Genomic DNA, 21,275 nt, shown 5'->3' with positions numbered 1-21,275 from the left:
AAATTATTCGGGCTGAGTGTCCCTCTTCAGGGCTTCTGCTAAAGACTTATTTAATGGTAGCCCACAAAGGATCTGGATTATTAACAGCTGATCATCCAAGGAGAAAATGAAATATGGTTCCTTGGTTTGATTCGATTAGTTCCCTCTTGAATATATTCCTTTTTTCTTCCCTCAGTGGAGAAACACTTCTTTCTCTGTTACACAAGATGAGTCACTTTTGCAGTTTTTATTCCCTCTCCATGAGTCTTACGGTAATACTCAAATACTACACTCATATTACTCAACCATAAAAAAAAGAGATCTTGCCATTTGTGACAACATGGATGGACCTAGAGGGTAAAAGAAATAAGTCAGACAGAGAAAGACAAATACCATATCATTTCACTTATATGTGGAATCTAAAAAACAAAACAGACTCTTAAATATAGAGAACAAACCAGTAGTTGCCAGAAAGGAGGTAGGGGTGGGAAGATGGGCAAAAGAAGCAAAAGGGATAAAGAGGGACAAACTTCCAGTAATAAAATAAATACATCACGGAGGTGAAAAGAACAGCAGAGGGAATATAGTCTGTAATATCGTAATAGTGTTGTATGGAGACAGTGACTACACTTACTGTGGTGAGCACTGCATAATGTATAAACTTGTCGAAACACTATGTTGTACACCGGAAACTAATATAACATTGTATGTCAACTATACTTCAAAAATAAAAATTTAAAAATCAACTGACAGTAACTATAGTGTCCTTTGCAGGAAAACAAGTATAACGTGACCATTTGAATAGTCACTAACTTATGTGTGGTTCACTGACTTTCAGAGTTGAAAAGGACTCTGAAATTCTTATCCAGTACCAGAGTACACAAGAACTAAAGGAGAAGCCACACTAAGTCTAGGAAGTATGGTACCAGGAAGAAAAGGAGAAGACCAAAATTACATTCTCAATACTATGATATTACACTAAACTCACTTGGTTGATAAATATTTGTGTGCCTCTTATGAACTTGGCACTGTTTTGGGGTGCTTGGGATACATCACTAAACAAAAACAAAGATTCTAGCTTTCACTCTGAAGAGGGGAAGGGGCGGCAGAATTTGGAAAAGACAGACAATAAACAATAGACATAATGAAGTATATTATATAGTGCAAATTATATACTAAGCAGATGATAAGTGTTACAGAAAAAGAAAAGAAAAAGTAGACCAGGGCCAATAATTAAGGGGGGAGGGAGATGGTTACTATTTGAAATAGGGTGATTAGGGTAGGCCTCAATTAAAAGTGCAACGACTTGAAATGTGGCAGGAAGCACACATGGAAGTTGCTCAATACCATAACAAGCCTTTGTCCCTCCTGCTGACTTGGTTTCTCCATTTTTAGAACTGAAACAATGATTCTCTTCAAATAAGGGTGTTATTTACATGGAGATAGTGATTATTACTTTAAGTAACATTTTAGTCTCTTGAATAGTGTGCAGCACAATGGAAGGAGGGGCAAGGAGAATGGTATTGCATTATGAAAAGGACTTTCTCAGAAAAAATAATCTCCAGGCACTATTTCCCTATATGGAAATAAAGTTAATACTTTCCAAACTCCACCTGGGACATAAAAACAATGAGCATAAAATCTTACAAACTGTGTAAATACATACTGCATCGTCTATTGTTTTGAATTCTCTTTAAATTTCTTTGTATACATTGTCTAAGCTGATGTCATCTGTTTTAGATCATGCGACCCCAAAAGGCAAGAACTAGTCTACTTAAGTATCTTAAATGTCTGCATGGTGCCATACATAGGCTGATAGGTAACAAAGAGTATTTGATCATAATTAGAAGTATCTCCTACTTTTTTTTTTAATCCAAACATGTCAAAGCATTTAACAAAAAGTGTCACACATTTTCAAAGTACCTTCAGGGATAGACAAGCAGTGCATTACGATGCAGTAAGACGTAGAGGCTTTAGAAATAACGTCTCTGGTTTTCAGGCCTCAGCCTAACCACATGTTAGCTGTGCAACTTTGGGTAAAACTTAACATCTCCAAACTTGAACTATGGGTAAATCACTTAACATTTCCAAACTTGAGCTATTTCACCTGGGAAAACTAGAAAAATCATACCTTTCCCCAAGGTTTTTGTATAATTGAGCTAATGGAGGCAGAAGTACCTGGCACAGTGCCTAACTCATAAAAGGCATTGGATAAATGTTAGTTTTCTCTTTGCCAAATCTTCTCCCCCGCCCCACATCCCCATCCCGAACCCCAACACAGACACACACACACACACACACACACACACACACACACAGGCCCACTTCATTAGTGAGTAAACAAATGTCTTGCTTTAAAGTACAAGCAGAGCGTAAAAGACAGCCAAGATCTCCTTACTTCATCCCACGAGCCCTGGCAGCCTCTCAGCTGTGGAATCCCTGGTTATTTCCTCTCTCAAGGAGGAGATACTATTCTGGTTTGACAGATCCTTTCCTGGACACACTCTCAGAATTCCCTAAGGTTCTTATCGTGGCTAATGGATAACAATGCAGAGACTATGGGAGTGAACAATCACTCTCTCTTAGCTAAAAACTTCCTTTATTGACTTCTCTGACTTCCCGTCAGTATTTCTCTGCCAAATCAACCTCTTGTTCTGGGCAACTATTAAAAATAATTTTCTTGAAATGAAAAAACACATTTAGCTTTCGATAATAAATCATGCTAATCTCAATTATTAGCCACTTAGACTATTAAGATCATTATAATACATGTAAAATTAAATTGTTTACATTTGTCTCCATCTTTAACCCTTAGCATATGGCCAACAAATATGGGAGTGAAGAAAGATATCTTTTAGTTATTTCTTCTACAAGATAATGTGGATGACAATAATACTCAGTCAATAAAATTCACTTAGTGTCTACAATGATAGCGTTACCTAGTCTTCATTGAAAGAGAAACCGAAAGCAATACAATTAATAGCTTGTTCTTGCGGCTTACAGTTAAATGGGATGAAGTTTTATTATGTGGCAGCATCCTGTATCACTCTTTTCCAAGCACATAGCACAGTGCCCAGAAAACAAGTGGCAGTCGATAAATTTTTACTGAATGAAATGAATTAATTACCATTGGGTTTTATACCAAGAACCAACATACGACCTTTAACCCCCAAAAGATAAAACACGCAGTCCCATTATATGTGAAACACATCCACGACACCAGAATCTAAGATTCTCATTTTCCGAAAGAGCAGCTAGAACAACTGCTTTCTGAGGCACTTCTGCTTACTTAGCACTTTATTCCCCCCTACAGTTTTCCTTCTTTTGTTTTTGAACTAAGGATATTTGTATAAAAACGAAATCTTTGGGGGCGCCTGGGTGGCACAGCGGTTGAGCGGTTGAGCATCTGCCTTCGGCTCAGGGCGTGATCCCGGCGTGCTGGGATCGAGCCCCACATCAGGCTCCTCTGCTGTGAGCCTGCTTCTTCCTCTCCCACTCCCCCTGCTTGTGTTCCCTCTCTCGCTGGCTGTCTCTGTCTCTGTCAAATAAATAAATAAAATCTTTAAAAAAAAAAATGGAATCTTTGTGGCTTAGTAATTCATCTGCTCCAGCTGCTTGTGTTCTGTTCCCAATCAAAATTCTCGGTTTTCAACCTCCTCATCATTTTTACAAGGGGTTAGCGAATTGGCTGGGCTTGCTCCTTTCTCCATCTCTACAGAATCCTGGGCCCCAAGCTCCCATGTATTGCTCTTTTCTTGACTTCTATCTTGTAGTTATGTCTGGATGTGACATACCTTATCTATCAGCATGCATCAAGAAGTACCCATTGAGTAACACAGCATTACCCCAGTTCCAAAATTCTCTAGCTTCAAGTCAGAGCAAGGTTACTCAAAGTCAGAGAGGGTACATGGAGAGGGCCAGGAGCCCAGGGAACGTTACAAAAGAGTACGAGGGTGCATTTAGGTAGGTAGGAAAATAATCTATTATTCCTTCAGAGGTGAAAGCATATAGGAAAGTTGATCACCTACTATTATTGTCAATTCAGTTTAAAGCACTTTACTAATCACACATATTTTTCAACAGCTAATTCTCATTGTGTTCCCTTCCATTCCATAGGCCTATCTGTCTCTTTCTCAGAGCTGTTTCTCTTATTTCTTGCTGTTCCTCCAAAAAGGACAATAAACAATTTCCTAGCCACTCATCATCATAAACTCTGACATGTTAAATTACCCCCTACTCAGTTTATGGACCCTATTAGCTCATAAAACTCTTCCCTCACCAGCAACCCACCCCACACAAAATCCTTATTTCCCCTTCTTCCTGCTCAGAAGGATATTTCCTAAAGGAGCAACTGAGCCACTCCCACCACCTTCCTTCTGCACTGAAGGTGTTTTCCCCCAACCCCAAGACACTAGGGGTTCTCCTTACCTGGAAGGCAGTTGCATTCAAACGTGAAGTCACCAGTCTGCCGGCAGGTGCCACCACTGACACAGGGGGAGGGTGCACAGGGCATGTAGGGGCTGTTACAGTGCTGGCCTGTGAAGCCTTGGGGGCACTGGCACTGATAGGAACCTGGTAGGTTGAGGCAGGTGCCACCATGCTGGCACTGTCCTGGAATGTCACACTCATTGACATAAGTCTCACACTTCTGTCCTGTGAAGCCTGTGAGGCATTTGCAGGAGAACTGGTTGGCCACAGTGGTATAGGTACTTCCATTTGCACAGGGATGAGACAGGCAGGCATCAGTCCACTGGCACAGCTTACCTATGGAAGGAGAACAGAACTCAGTGCTCCCCACTGAAGTGGGAGCCAGCCTCAGCCTCAACATTCCACGTCTCCCACCCATCCAACAGCTCTACTGTGTGGAGACTCCCTAAACTCACTGAACTTCACAGGAGGCCCAAATCAGAGCCTCCTCAAGATCACCTGATATAAGGGCGCCTGGGTAGCGCAGTGGTTAAGCATCTGCCTTCGGCTCAGGGCGTGATCCCAGCGTTCTGGGTTCAAGCACCACATCAGGCTCCTCCGCTAGGAGCCTGCTTCTTCCTCTCCCACTCCCCCTGCTGTGTTCCCTCTCTCGCTGGCTGTCTCTCTCTGTCAAATAAATAAATAAATTCTTTAAAAAAAAAAAAAAAAGATCACCTGATATTGTCATTCCCTGGCACCCTCGGGCAAATACAAAGACTTAGTGGAGCACATTGCAGGGACTGTAGGCTAGTCATATGAAGCCCATCCTTGCAGGATTCCAGCCATCCCTTCAGGGGCAAAGAAGGGTCTGGATCTCCCTACTGTCTCACACCTTGTCTTTGCATAAGCTGCGCCTCTCCTTGGAATGCCATCTTCCTTTTTGTTTACCTAATGAACTTCCACTTGACAACTCTACTCATAAGTTACCTTATTGCCCTTCTCAGCTCCCTAAATCATTCTCTCTCACACACATATCTGCACATGTATATACACAGCCCAAATTTGCTGTTTCCATTTATATCACCCATAACATGGGCATGCGCTGGATCCCTGTAGTACGCTCTCAAAGCATGTCTTCTGAGTGAATAAAATGCATTGACCTTTTCCACAATATACAATCACTAACAGACCTCTTATATGATAGAAACAAGTCAATGCTACTTTTATTTTCTTTAAACACAACCCACACACGTATTCTGGGAAACATTTTATTAATTGTGGTCTTGCTATAAATACTGCTTGATGTGTTTGAAGAGGATGAAGAATCTCTGGCTACTTATCTATGAAAAAAACTAGAAGCTGTTATGAGAATAAAGGTCTAGAAAGGTACGTCTTGTGGACTCTGAAGTAGGAAAATATAAGAGGAAGCCCGAAGACTCTGATGTGTTGGATCCTAAGGCACGTCTTTGAGGCAGAAAGACAGAGAAAAAAGAAAAATTCCCATGCTATTAGTAAATCTGGTATTCATATGGATTTTTGTTTTCATTAGCTTAAGCTTTTTGTTTTTACCTAAGATTACGAGAACCCCCTGAACTTGTTAGTATTCCAATTGGTTGTCTAGGTAAACATCCAAATATCTGACCCCCATAGAAAAACAAATGAAAGCCATGACAGCTTTTCTAAAAGGAAGAAGGAGGTGACACATGAGCACGCAGAAGTGTTCTCTATCAAGGAATGTCACATCAAAGGGGAAAGGTACATTAAAAATTTGGGCACAGCAGGGGCGCCTGTGTGGCTCAGTCAGTTAAGCATCTGCTTTCAGCTCAGGTCATGATCCTGAGGTCCTGGGATCAAGCCCCATGTCCAGCTCCCTGGTCAGCAGGGAGTCTGCTTCTCCCTCTGCCCCTTCCCCCACTTATGCGTGTGCACGCGAGCTCTCTCTCTCCCACTCTCAAATAAATAAATAAAATCTTAAAAAAAAAAAAAACTGGGCACAGCACATGTATCTCAAGATGTTAAGCAGAGAGAAAAAGAAGGAACTAAAATTCTTCTTCCTATTTTTTCTTCATTCCTCTGAGAGGAACTTACCTACAATAGGGAAGAGATAAAAATGGTTCCTTCTGGCAACTGTGTATATAGAGTATTTGCCTACAACTGAAACAGAAAGGTCCCTGAACCTGTGCTACGTACAGGCACTAACTTCCCACCTCTGCTTCTTCAACTATGAGTGGAGATAAACCCAAGAAGGTCTGACTAGGTGGGGTATAAGGGCTACCACAAAACCAAAAGGGTAAACTTAACTGTTGTAATTCCTAAAGACAGACAAAAGTGGCAGATGTGTGAAAATAATCAGAGCCCTGCAAAACACCAAGAAGAGATCCTTTTAAGGGCAAAGGAAGAAGTTTTAATATGGAGATCATTTCAGAGTAACATCTTAATTATTAAGAAGACATTATTGCCATTTTCACTAGTCAGGATTAAAATGTTTTAAATGGCTATGCCTTCCCTTCGCCTGTGGAACAAAACAATTCAAAACTGACAATCACGAAAAAATTATTCTTTTAACCACCAAATCTCTTCAATGAATCACAATTCTGTCATGGTCGTGATGAAGATAATGGACCATTCTAACTATCCTCTACCACCACCAACATCTTTTAATGAAAAATCAATAAAACAAGTGTTCCAAACTAACCAATCCAGTCTAGTTTACTGAGTACATTTTTAATTTTTGTTCATCAGATTTACAGAATTGCTAGTGTAGCGGGCAACAAGATATTGAATGGTTCTGCTTTCCTCATCTAACTTAATAAACATCTATGGTTCATTTTGAATAAAGCTCAGACCCACCTTTGAAGAACTCACAATCTAGTCAGATGAGAGACATATAAAAAAATATTACAATAAAATGTGATACATAAGATAATAGAACATAGAGACTGCTTAAAGGAATCACACACAAAAAAGTCACTAAGACAGAATTTTAAATAACATTGGGCAATCACCAATTGTAGAAGAGGGCATTCCAGGCAAAGGGGTGTGCAACAGCATGGAGGCAACAGGAAATATGACATTTTCAGGAAATGATGAGAATGTTGGTGTGACTAGAGCTAGATGCTTGTGGGAAGTAAAGCTATAAAAAGATGTAAGGCCGAGACCATGACAGGCTATGGAAGCCATGTAAAAGGGTTTGCAGTCGACTCTACAGATGATAAAAAGTCATTAGACATTGTAAGCAGGTGAGTTTGTGAGATGACTGGCATCCACGATCAAAGATGTGGCAATGGGACAGATGAACAAGATGGGGAGAAAGTAACAGCAAGGAAACCAGTTAGGAAACAACTGCAGAAGCCCAGGTGAGGGCTGACCTGTCACCAACGTGGACAGGGTAGACCTCAACTGCAGAGCAGGAGAGGAAATGGAGAAGAGTAACAGGTGAGAGGTGCTTCAGGGGCTAGGTTAGGGGCCTGACTCTAAGTGGGGTAAGGGAGAAGGGGGATCTAGTTTGAAATACACGGACTATACATCACTACCACCCCATTTATATCAACATGTTGAATGTGAGGTACTTGTCAAGTTTCCAAGGATAATATGCAGCACATAGCTAGAAATATGAGCCTGAATGTAGGGTAGGGGGGGAGTGAAATGGATGACTAGAAGAGTCACCAGCAACTGATGAAGATAATGACAGCTGAAGCCACTGGAGATAGCTGGGGGAGCTGTGATAAGGCTCAAAAGAGGGCTCAAAACAGAGTTCCAAGGAACACAAAAATTTCATGGATGAGGACAAGGCAATGCAGAAGCTAAAGGAATAGTCAGAGTACAGAAAACCAGAAAACCAGGGCCCTGAATGTCTAGGGAGAGATTTCAAGCAGCAAGTAATCAATAGCACAGACAGCTTTTCTTCTAGGGATGGTGAAATAAAGTTCTGATCCCCAATCTTGACATATATACTTTAGGCAGTCAAATATTTCTGCCTTTCTCTTTCTCTCCTCTTAGAAATCTCAAAAGGAAGTTAAAGATAGTTGTCTGGAACACTCTAGTTCCTTATCATAATGTTAAACATACACCAGAGTTAGAGGATCCTTAAGAACTACATGTCAAGATCTAAGAGATGCTAAGGAAAGGTATCTGCTGAGAATAGGAAAATATAGCCCAGAGTCACATTTGTTACCTGGGAAACCAACTTGGCAGGTGCACTCATAGTCATCCCAGCTACGCACGTGGCAGGTGCCTCCATTCAGGCAGGGGTGAGAAACAAAGCAGGGATGAGCGGTCGAGTACTGGCAATCATCTCAAGTGAACCCCAGGGCACATCGGCATGTGGCTTTCCCCAACATGGCCTGGGCCACACACGTGCCACCATTTTGGCAGCGGTTCTTCTCACAGGGGTCTCGATGTTGACAATATTCTCCCAAGAAACCCTCCTGACATCTGGAAAAGAGAGGAGGAGTCCATGAAAACACCCGACTTCTTGTAAGTCCAAAAATTAAAAGATAACACAGTGCATTCAAGAAAACACTAGACTGTGAACTGAGAGACCTAAAGGTGCAACCTATAAAACTGCCTTTGTTCAGAAGCACAAAAGACTATGGACTCTAAGAAACAATCTGAGGGCTTCAGAGGGGAGGGGGGTGGGGGAATGGGATAGGCTGGTGATGGGTAGTAAGGAGGGCACGGATTGCATGGTGCACTGGGTGTTATACGCAACTAATGAATCATCGAACTTTACATCAAAAACCAGGGATGTGCTGTATGGTGACTAATATAATATAATATAATATAATACAATAAATAAATAAATAAATAAATAAATAAATACTAAGGCTGGGGTGCCTGGGTGGCTCAGTTGGTTAAGAGTCTGACTTCGGCTCAGGTCATGATCTCTCTTGGGAGGAGACCAGCATCAGGCTCTATGCTCAGCGGGGAGTCTGCTTCTCCCTTTCCCTCTCCCTTGGCCCCTCCCCCTGCTCCTACTCTCTCTCTCTCAAATAAACAAAAACTTAAAAAAAAAAAAAGTGCTTAGAGAACTTAACCACACACTCTCCTGTCCTTTCAAGTCTTGGTAGGTGACAGAATACCAGGTGGGTGACCCAGCATGGTCTGCCATGGCCGGTCAGCATAATCTTTATCAAGGGAAAATGCAACCACAGCTTTTCTCATGTAGGTATAGGCTGGTATGGTGTACCAGCACTTTTTTGTGCAGCATTGTTGATACTTGTCTGTTTAAATTCATTACCTTTCTCATTTTGACTAAGTCATTTGTTAGGATTAAGACATTCACGTGATAATGCATGGACTGACCCACTTCTCCTCTCCAATTTAGAATATAGAAAATATCATGCACTTTCTCTCAATTAAGCACTGAGAAATAGTAAGTTCTTTTCTTGTTTCTATTGAGACATCAACTGGCCTGTATCTAGATTTCTGGGTTATGTTCAGGGGATACATTTCTCTACGATGGAGAAAGAAAAAGGCGGTACAGGAAAGGGGAAGGATTCAAAGGAGCTTTTTAAAAACTTAAATCTGTTCAGATATAAATAGCAGGCAGCTTTTTTTAACCAAATAAAAAAGCACAAAATATAATGAAAATAACACAAAAATATCTAAGGTACCATGCAAATGCCAAAGTGAAGAAGAGAAAACAATTCAAGAATAACATTCTATAACATTCTTCATGTGGTGTGTTGAGGAATCTTTTTATATGCACCCATAGATTCATAAGATATGCAACCATCCCAAATTGTGTGTAGTATTTACAACAATCCTACATTCTCTAAACAGCATTAAAAAAAAAAAAAGGCATGGATAGTCCCATTTTCCTAATATAGAGGTTATTTAAATGAGACCTCTAAGAAGCATTCAAACGTAACACAAAGACTTTGATTCTAACTATAAATTTTACCACGTGGCTGTCGCCTCAGATATTTGGTTAAACCTATTTCTCCATTTTACATTTTGGAGGATAGAAAACTAGGTCTACAAGACTGCTCCATCATTACCTCAAAGATGACACACTTAAACCAATAAAACTCCCCCCCTCAAAACCAGCTCCCATCACCCCTCCCTATGTGCAGATCCTATGTCCTGATTCTCCCTATCGCCCACACTTAAAGCACCGGGGTTGTGTTTTCCTCCTTCCTATCTTTGCCGAATCATATCCAAGATGTTTCATTAGGCACTGGTTGGCAAGGTGAGGTCTTCAGAGGTCCCAGTTATTGAGAAAAGGAGGGGGACCAGATATTAAGGAACTAAGACAGAACACGCCCAGAAGAATTGTGCAGTAGTTAACATGGCTGGAGGAGGAAACAGAGCTGGTAGGTAGCTCCAGTGGTAGTGATGTAACTGGTGACATACTCCTCCCCTCTTCCTAGACCTGAATACAGTAAGCATGGCAGAGCCAGGAGCAGCTCGAGTTCTGAGCATCTTCATGAGCAGGTGAAGCTAGAAATGGAGAGGCAGTAAGGAGGGGGCACAGCACTAAAACCAAAGGCTGGCTGAAGTGTCTGTGAGGCGTCTGCATCTCATACAGTCAGAAGGTCTGTTTGGAGTGAGTCCTGGTGCTGTGACCTTAGACGTGTTACTTAACTTTACTGTTAGTTCTCTCACATTTTAAATAGTTAATAAAGCTACCTACATTGTTGTAAGAACTGAACAAAATCAAGTATGTGAAGAGCCGTATGTTAAAAAGTTTTGCAAATGAAAAACATTTTTTCTCTCTTTAAACTTACTGAGGAAAATATGATGCTTTATTCAAATCACAGCTTGATTTGATAATAGGTTATTTTCTGATTTTTTTAAAGGAGAAGAACAAAAACTGTGAATGTAGCATAGCCAAAATTATCCCTGAGCTATATTATTAAAAGTATTTGTAAGTTATGTAAGAAGTCTGTTATGGATGATGTTAAAAACTGCAACACAATTCTCACTCACAGTGGCAGTCCTATGGGCGTTAAGCCTGGCTGACAACTCTAGATTGACCCATATGGAAATTATTCACCTTATAAATAATGGCAAACTTTTAAACCTGGGTGGGCTTTTCCCAGCTTTGCTCCTGGACTATTACACCACCACCACCTCCCCAACACTATCAGATGGCATCTGCTCAGAGAATGCAAGTTTATTTAAATGTTAGTATCATAAGCATGTAAAGAAAACATAAGGTTCCCAGGAAAACAGAACTGAAACAATATGAAACTTTCTGGAACCAAAGAAGAATATTCCTGAATTATACGTCACTAGGGTTTAATCTTCATTGTTGTTCCCTACCAAGTACAGGAAAATAAGTTTCAACTAAGGTATGTTTAAGAAACCAGTAAAAGCAGGAGCACCTGCGTGGCTCAGTCATTAAGCGTCTGCCTTCAGCTCAGGGTGTGATCTCGGCGTTCTGGGATCGAGCCCCACACCAGGCTCCTCCTCTGGAAGCCTGCTTCTTCCTCTCCCACTCCCCCTGCTTGTGTTCCCTCTCTCGCTGGAGTCTCTATCTCTGTCAAGTAAATAAATAAATAAAATCTTAAAAAAAAAAAAAAAAGAAAGAAACCAGTAAAAGCAGAGGTGGGCAAATACAGCTTGTAGACCTACTATGGTCCACTGCCTATTTTTGTATGGCCCATGAGCTAAGAGTAGTTTTCACATTTTTGAATGGTTAGAAAAATGCCAGAAAAAAAAGATAATATTCTGTGACATTTGAAAATTATGTAAAATTCAATTTCAGTGTCCATAAATAGTCATACTGGAACACAGTCACACTCATTCATTTATGGATTGTCTATGGCTACCTACACATTACTGAGTTAAGTAGTTGTGATGAGACCATTTAGCCTGAAAAATATTTACTATATGGTGCTTTATAGAAAAGTTTGACGGGTGCCTGGGTGGCTCAGTCGGTTAAGCATCTGCCTTTGGCTCAGGTCACAATCCCAAGGTCCTGGGATCGAGTCCTACCTTGAGCTCCCTGCTCAGCGGGGAGTCTGCTTTTCTCTCTCCCTCTACCCCTCTCCCCACTTGTGCTCTATCTCTCGCGCTCTCTCTCTCTCAATTAAATAAATAAAAGAAAATAAATAAATAAAAGAAAAAGAAAGTTTGCCAACTCCTCGATAAGAAAATATATGATGCCCAATGCTATATAGAGCATCCAACATGCTTATTAATAATGATGTTAATGATGACAAAGAAGAATGTTCTCATTTCAGTTTCTTCAAAGAATATTGCACTCATTCATTCATGAAACAAACATTTAGTAAGTGCCTATTATGTGCCAGATATTGTTCTAGTGCTAGGAAAGTCCTTGAACTTGTGGAGTTTAAATTCTAGTCACAGAAGACAAAAAATAAGATTAGTAAGTAAAATACATAATTTGTTTGGTAGAGTTAAGTGCTATGAAAAAAATAATAAAACAGGAAATGGGGGATGGGAAGGGATGGAAGTGGGAACAGTAGGATGTAGTTAAATGAAATATTTTGATTTTAAATAGGAAAATCAGAGAAGGCCTCACTGAGAAGGCACATTTCAGTCAACACGTAAATGAGGTGAAGGACTAGCCATGCAGGGGAAGTGTGTTCAAGGAGGAGGGAACAGCAAATGCAATGGACCTAAAATAGGAAACAGTCCTGGCATGTTTGGGAATAGCAAGGAGACCTCTGTGGCTCTCCCAAAAGGATTAAGAAAAAGAGTAGCAGATAAATGGATGAGAGCCGTACTGTGAGGCAGATCATGAGGAGTCTGTAGACCACCATGAAGAAAGCTTGAGGTTTTTACTCTAGGTAAGATAATATAACGTACAACTGACTTACTCTCCCAAAGTCCATAAACAGAACTAGATCTTATTTCTATGTGAAACTAAACCTACTGTTAATATAACAATACTCAGTTTCTTATTTAAAATGTTCTAGAGGGCTAGACATCAATCAGCCTATTCCTTTACCTTAAAACATGTACAAATCTCTTTTAACCTAGCAAATCTCTTAAATTAACAAATCTCTTTTAAAATGTTTTAGTGAACATTTTTCGCTAAGCCCTATTTCCCTTTCCAAATTCTTCTTCCATCACAACCAAACTCCTGTAACTGCGGCCTAATTTTACAGAGAGTTTCCCTTTCTCTTCCATCTAGTTCTTACTTGTCCCTTTACAACAAAACTTTCATTCTAATTATCACCCAGAAATTATGCTCTCAGAGCAATGACTTTCCCTTTGTCAAGTTGAGTCTGAAATTTCATCATAAAGAAATTCTCTTTCCTGGAGCACCTGGGTGGCTCAGCTGACTCTTGATTTCGGCTCAGGTCATGATCTCAGGGCTGTGAGAGAGAGCCTCGAGTTGGGCTCCTCCAAGCTGGGCGTGAAGCCTGCTTGAGATTCTCTCTCTCTCTGCCTCTACCCCTCCCCACCCCTTCTCTAAATAAGTTGATTAATTAAGAACAAACCTAAAAATATTTAAAGAAATTCTCTGTCCTATAGGAGGTGTCTCTGACCACACCTCCTATCATTTTAATCTTTTTACATTTGGTTTCTAGGACTCCCTCTATCTCAAAGCTTGGTAAATTCTTAGTCTAGATTGCTGATTCCTCTTCTCCTTCTTCCCCATCAATTATGGGGAAACTTTAAGTTTGGGATGCACTGCTCTTTCCTCTCATATGCATTTCTTACTGTTGTTGCTGTTGATTTGGTTCTGAAGAACTACCTTCATGTACCCACATGAACAGCTCCAGCTCCATATGTTCCGTTTACTAAACGTCATCTACCTACCCTAATATACTCTGCAGTACTTGAAACTGAACATTTGAAAAGTAGGATCATTTTCACATGAAACTTTAATTCTTCCATTTTTCTAAGGTCTCCATTCACAATCTCAAAAGCCACTTTTGGTTACTGCTTTTAAGTTATATGTAACATTATCATATTCTGACAAGTCTTATTAAGTGAATTCCTACAACACTCCCCATTCATATTTACAGTTTCCTTTTTGATATCAATTCTGATCATCTTAAAAGCCTCAGGCCAGATATTATCCTTGGAATAACAGAATCTTGGGACTCAACGCACCCTAAGGTAATCTCTACCCAATGAGATAATTCTTTCTAAGATATCCTTAGAAGATGATTGCCAGTCTCTACTTGAATGTAAGCAGTTAAGCATGGTGCCTGAGTAGTAGTAAGAATTGAATAAATGCTTGAAGTTATTATTGTTCTTGCTATTGAGAGTACAGATTCTAGAACCAGAGCACATGGATTTCAATTACAGCTCCACATTTACTTGATGTGTGACCCTGAGCAAGTTATTAAACTTCCTTGTTGTAAAATGGATTTAATAATAGTGCTTACCTCATAGGGTTTTTAAATAATTGTAAAGTGCTTAGAATGGTATCTGGCACCATGCATTTGTTAAGTAAAATAAAATTAACGGCTCACTACTTCAACAACAGAACAGTTTTCAGTGTGGGTGGACTGCATTATCAGAAAGCTCTTTTTGACTCTTAATCATAAGAAACAAACTGAGGGTTGCTAGAGGGGAGGGAGCTGGGGGAATGGGGTAACTAGGGGGATGGGGTAGCTGGGTGATGGATATTAGGGAGGGCATGGGATGTAATGAGCACTGGGTATTACATAAGACGGATGAATCACTGACCTCTACCTCTGAAATCAATAATATATGTTAATTAATTGAATTTAAATTAAAAAATAAACAAATGAAAAAGGAAAAAAAAGAAAGCTTTTTCTTTCTGATGTCTTAAATTCTGCCTCTCCTCCTTGGTATATACCCAAGATAGCTAAAAATGTAAGTCCACACAAGAATTTGTAAAGAATATTCATAGTAGTATTAGTCATAATAGCAAAAAGTAGAAACAACCCAAATGTCCATAAGCTGATAAATGGATAAATAAAATTTAAAAATGGATTAAAAAAATGGATAAGTGGATACATAAAATGTGGTATATCCATACCATAAAATATTATTTGGCCATGAAAAGGAATGGTGATCTGATACATGCTATGACATGGATGAACCTTGAAAACATAATGCTAACTGAAAGAAGCCGGACACAAAACACCACATGGTGTATGATTTCATTTTTAAGAAACGTCCAGAATAGGCAAATCCACAGAGTTAGAAGAGATTATTGTTGCCAGGGGCTGGAAGGAGGGGACAACAGAAACCACAGAGAGCTTCTTGAGGGTGCGGATAATAAAAAATATTTTGAAACTAGATACTGCTGATGGTTACACATATCTGGAATATACTAAACACCACTGAACTGCACACTTTAAAAGGGTAAATCTAATACTATGTGAATTATACCTCATCTAAAAATTTTTTGCCTCCCTAAAATTTTCACTTAGTGGCTTTCACCATTCTCTAGAATAAAAAATGAGCCTTCTGCTTCTCTAACGTGTAGTCCTTTAAGAACTTAAATATAGTTATATTGACCCTTTGGTCTTCTTTACAGGATTCAGTACTTTGGACTATTTCTTAGTATAAAATTATTTCCAGATCTCCTCACCATTTTAGGTGGCTCTTCTATGCTTAAGTTAATAATAGTAATAACAGTGACCAACATTTTTAAAGCACTTACTGTGTATTATGTATTTGCCATGCATTTTACAGCTATTATCTCTTTTATTATTCCCTATAACAGTATTGGTACATTATGATCCACATTCTGCATATGAGGACCTTGAAGCTTAGAAGGATTAAGATTTCACAGCTAAGAGATAGCAGAGGCAGAGTTCAAACCCACATATGACTCCAAAGCCCATGTACCCCAAACACTGGGCCATCCTGGCTCCTCCTACGAGATGATTCTAGTTCATCAAACACCTCTTTAAAACATAGGTCCCCAGGGGCACTGGGTGGCTCAGTCCGTTAAGCATCTGCCTTCGGCTCAGGTCATGATCTCAGGGTTCCCTATTCAGCAAGAAGGCTGCTTCTCCCTCTCCCTCTGCTCTCCCCCCAACCCCGGCTCATGCTCTCTCTCTCTCTCTCTCTCTCTCTCTTTCTCTCTCTCTCTCTCTCTCATAAATAAATAAAATCTTAAAAAACAAAACAACAAACAAAGGGCCACAAATGAGGGGGAAAAAAACACACATGATCTTACCAGCACAGCACAGAGCTTGGACTATCTGGACACTGTATTTTTACTATTGCAGCATAAAGCTGTGTTCACTTTTTTAGAAGCCACAAAATACTATTATGAGCTACTGAACATACAGTTAAAATGCCAGATCTTTTTTTTTTCACACGAACTACTCATGCTATATTTCTTGCATCCTATACTTTACACTTTTTTTTTTAATTTATTTATTTGACAGAGAGAGAGACAGCCAACAAGAGAGGGAACACAAGCAGGGGTAGTGGGAGAGGAAGAAGCAGGCTCCCAGCAGAGGAGCCTGATGCGGGGCTCGATCCCAGAAAGCCGGGATCATGCCCTGAGAAGGCAGACGCTTAACGGCTGAGCCACCCAGGCACCCCTACAACACGTTTTTGAACGCAATAATTGGAACTGTCACCATGCTGAATCTTTACCCCAAGTTTCTTTGACTGAGATAACTTTTACACTTTATTTCTATAATCACAGAATTTCAGCACTGCACCATATCTCAGAAATCAACTAGTCTGAACCGCTAGTTTACTGATAAGAACACCAAAGCTAAGTGACCTGCCCCAAATTTGCTGTCTGTGAATCTAGCAATTTCCCCCAGTTTTGCACCATCTACAACTATATCTCTATCTTTACCTAGATCTTTTATCAAAACATAAAACAGTACTTAACTGAACTAGGTCTTGCCCAACACTGGCATCTATTCAGTCAGCTCTACCATCTTGGCTGCACCAGCATCCTAATTTACATCTCTCCATAAGGATAGCCAGGAAATCCCTTGCTAAAACTAAGCATACTACTTACAGAAAATCCTTTTCAAGCATAATTTTGATCATGTCACTTCTCTGCTCAGAAACCAGCATTAGCATCCAGCCCTTCATATCCAAGTTTCTTAGAATCTATGGCCTACTTGTCTGCCCCACTTCTATCATCAACTCCCTTACTCCTTAGTAAAACACTCCAGATTACTTTCGTACTCTTGTCTACTGTTCCCTATATATCAACTCCCTTACTCCTTAGTAAAACACTCCAGATTACTTTCGTACTCTTGTCTACTGTTCCCTATATAAAAATCTTCTAAAACTTTTCCATCTGATATGTCTCTAATTTATGCTCCTTTCTTCCATCCTTGCTCCAAAGAACTGCTCAAAATCTATGTCTTCCATTAAGCCCTCTCCAAACCATCTCACCCATCTCTCTACCAGTATGGCACTACTTTAAGCCACTGTTACGTTATGTCTTTCCTGAGTTTCTCTCAGGCTCCCATTTCATATCTTGTACAGAAGGGCATGTCTTTAGATACTTGGTACAGGTACCTTGCATACCATGAGCTCCTAAGCAACTGGTTCCAAAAAAGGTTAAATTTCATGTGATAGATAAAGTCGGTCTCTCGATCCAAATATGTTTCCAAATCCCCTACCAAACCCACACTGTGCTCTGCCTGGTAGAACATGGGCCAAATCAACCCGAAGAATCATTCTGAGGTATAAGATTATCCTCATGCCCCAGGAGGCTAAGGAGAATTACGGACATGGGAAGAAAGGGGATAAATGGGTAAATGAGACAGAAATAAAGGACCCCTATTTCCTAAGGCAGGAGACCTTTCAAATTTGCAAATCCCTGTTCAAATGTAATACAACTATACCATATACCATGTTAGTCTGAGTGGAAATTAAGACTCTCTGCCTGAAAAGAAGAACTTCCATAGCTCCCTTCTTGAGATGGCTCAAGTTGAGTTTGGTCAGAGGCTGGAAACATGGGCTAATCATCCAAATTCTCTCAGAAATCTGTAGTTCTAGTAAGTTATTACCTCAAGTATAATTTTTGGAAAATAGCCTGTATCTTGAACTAGAGGTATGTGTTAAAAAATTTCTTAAAAAAAAAAAAATAAACAAATAAATCTAACAGCTGCCTTTTGTTCCCAAAACTGTCTGAATGCCTCCCTTCTGAAGGGAATTTTTCACTTATTTTAGTAGTTCTCTCAGTGACTTCCTTCTGTTCTGTCCCCCTTCTCTAGTTTTGGAACTCTGAAAGACTACAGTTAACAGAGGAGGCTGTGAATACAGGAAAAGTTTTGGGGGGCTTTTTCCCGTAAAATAATTCCATAAACTAATCTGAATATTTAGCAGGCCCATACACAGATACATACTTGCCTTTCTTCTGAAAAAGTCTGCCATTTCTGACATGAAGAAGTCCACTCTTTCATTGTCACTGTTCAAACACACAAGGGGACTGGGGCAGGGGGGAGAGAAGGAAGGAAGAGAAAAACAAGGGATTCCTCCTCCTGGAACTAGAAAGTATTCCAACTGGAAGGATGCCCATACTGCCCCCCCCCCCAGTAAAACAGATGAGAAACAGACCCCAACTCTCACATGTCACCAGCAGCCTGGATACATTTACATGTAGCCACTTTACAGATTTCAAGGAAGCTGGGATTTGAATAGCAATTCCAACCTATCTGACAATGGCTGCAGCTCAGCACCAGTCTCCCCAGTAATACAGGACAGAAAATGTTCTGGGGCGCCTGGGTGGCACAGCAGTTAAGCGTCTGCCTTCGGCTCAGGGCGTGATCCTGGCGTTATGGGATCAAGCCCCACATCAGGCTCCTCTGCTATGAGCCTGCTTCTTCCTCTCCCACTCCCCCTGCTGTGTTCCCTCTCTCGCTGGCTGTCTCTCTCTGTCAAATAAATAAATAAAATCTTTAAAAAAAAAAAAAAAAAGAAAGAAAATGTTGTTCTTTCGAGTTTCCTAAGTGAATAGCCACTCGTCTAGAGAAAAGCTTAAAACACTGTAGCAGCTTGTGTCAGCTCCAAGATGACTGAAGCCTGAGCAAGAAATAAGCACCCTTTTCCAAATAAAAGCCAGTGTTCTCTCTCCTTGTTTTCTCGACCGAATGTTCTGTATCAGCAGGGTGAGCCCAAATTGCACCCAGGGCTTTGCTGCAGCTCTGCCTTTAGCTTTTTTTAGTGAGGATTTGGTCATTAAGAAAATAAAACAACAAAGCAAAACCCCACCACACATGAGAAGCAGAAAAAGAGATGCGTGCTTCACAAAACAGCTATTTCAAAATCATGATTTTTTAAAAAACTATACAGAATGTGGAACGGAGGGGAAAAAAATGTTTCATGTGGGTTGCGTCGGCCCCGCAATTAAAGCGCCTCTTTACTCCCTCTGGGCTAGTTTCCAGCAGAAAATTCTTTAAACAGAACTCTGCTTTCAACCCACTTTCTTCTTGCTCTGGACCTCTCGGCCCCCCAATCCACAGTGGCAGCCTGCCCTAGCTGAGCTCTAGAGGGGGGAAGCTGTCCTTAAGGTAAATGAGGTAAAGGCAGGAGAAAAAAATAACAAAACCCAGAAACCAAATAAAGCATTGGTCAGTAACAAAGGTCTGCAGTTTGAAAAGTCCCCAAATCAGTCTGTTCTTTCCTGTGACCATAATGCCAGTTTAGTTTCCTGCCCCCTCCCCTGCTCCCCATGTTAAGTAGATAAAAATAATTGCTAACAGCCAAGGCTAACTGTAACCAGTGAAAGTTCCTCTATAGCATTTAATTGCCAAGGCTCCAGCTACATACTTCTAGATGCCCCAGAGCCTACGGAATCAAGCCTACATACACCGAGGGTGGCATTCAAGAGGACCATACCACTAGTCTAACCTCATTGTCCCCCTACTCCATGCCTCCAGTTTGATATCTCATCAGACTGTCAACTTTTTCATTCTATAACTCTGTGTAAAGATAACTAACTGGGTTACGCTAATTACTGACTTGGTATTAAAAAACAACACAGGAAGACTCCTAGTTAACTTCCTGGTAAAGTGGGGAAGAAAAGGGAAGAAGCTCCGTCACGTTGACTTCTTGCCATTCCTACTCCCACAATCACTCCCTTCCCCCAAAAAGAAAGAAAGAAAGAAAGAAAGAAAGAAAGAAAGAAAGAAAGAAAGAGGGAAAGAAAGAAAGAAAAGGAAATACTACAGCTTACTCAGCAAGAAGAGAAAACAAAAAGAGCTAAAAAAAAAAAAAAAGTATTTGTGTATGCTTAGGGCCCAGTACTGGGCTGGTTTGTGGTAAAACACACTTTCTAGGGCTTTGCTGGTTTGATGTAAAGGAAATAAAGACAAATATACAATCAATACTCTCTCTCTCTCTCTCACACACACACACACACACACAAACTCATGCACACGCACACAGAAGTTTTTACCACAATAAACAAAGACTACCAAATACTGCAGGACAGCCCATTTTTCTACTATGTAAATTCAGCTTCCTGAACAGTACATTTCTGCTTTTCTTGTAGAAGTATTTCAGAAAATGTTAATCTTGGTTCCCACATTAGGCTGAAAGCTTCCAAATTAAAAGTTTCCCACAGGAAAAGAATTTTACGGGGAACTGTGTGGCTGGGAATTATCTTCTGAAACTCCACCTCACTTGGTTTCTATGTGTGCAGGTTTTTCACCCCCTTCTCCATTCAAATAAAGCAATAAACACACATGTATTTTAATGAATCCAAACCAAAAAAAAAAGAAGCTGCAGTGGTACTAGTTTTAAAGCTGTTAATTCAGGGCATCATTCATCTTCATCAGAGACTATGAAATCAGTAACCACTGCAATGGGAAACCATGCTTTATTTACACAAGAATTTGCAAACACCCTTATCTTCCAGTTTACAGTCGGGGCTCATTTATCAGAACTCAAAAGCTGAACAAAGCTCTTCAATCATCACTTGAAAGACTGGGCAAGGGCACACAAACAGTGCTAAAAGACTTGCATTGCTGATATAATAGAAGGTGGTCTTCCCT

The 21,275-nt window shown here is 40.3% G+C and overlaps 1 protein-coding gene and 1 pseudogene across 1 annotated transcript in view; both read right to left on the bottom strand.

The window, feature by feature from the left end:
* LOC125281748 (myomegalin-like) overlaps positions 1-4,502 on the bottom strand; it is a 132,580-nt gene extending 128,078 nt beyond the window's left edge. Inside the window, 1 exon segment of the mRNA XM_057310763.1 lies at positions 4,408-4,502. The gene's annotated coding sequence lies outside the window, so the exon portion shown is untranslated.
* Positions 3,524-21,275, bottom strand: part of LOC125281749 (notch homolog 2 N-terminal-like protein A) — a 29,327-nt pseudogene continuing 11,575 nt past the window's right edge.

The sequence above is a fragment of the Ursus arctos genome, unplaced genomic scaffold (genome assembly GCF_023065955.2).
Source record: "Ursus arctos isolate Adak ecotype North America unplaced genomic scaffold, UrsArc2.0 scaffold_12, whole genome shotgun sequence".
NCBI lineage: Eukaryota > Metazoa > Chordata > Mammalia > Carnivora > Ursidae > Ursus > Ursus arctos.
The sequence above is the reverse complement of the archived record's forward strand: the minus strand, read 5'-3'. Positions and strand labels throughout refer to the sequence as shown.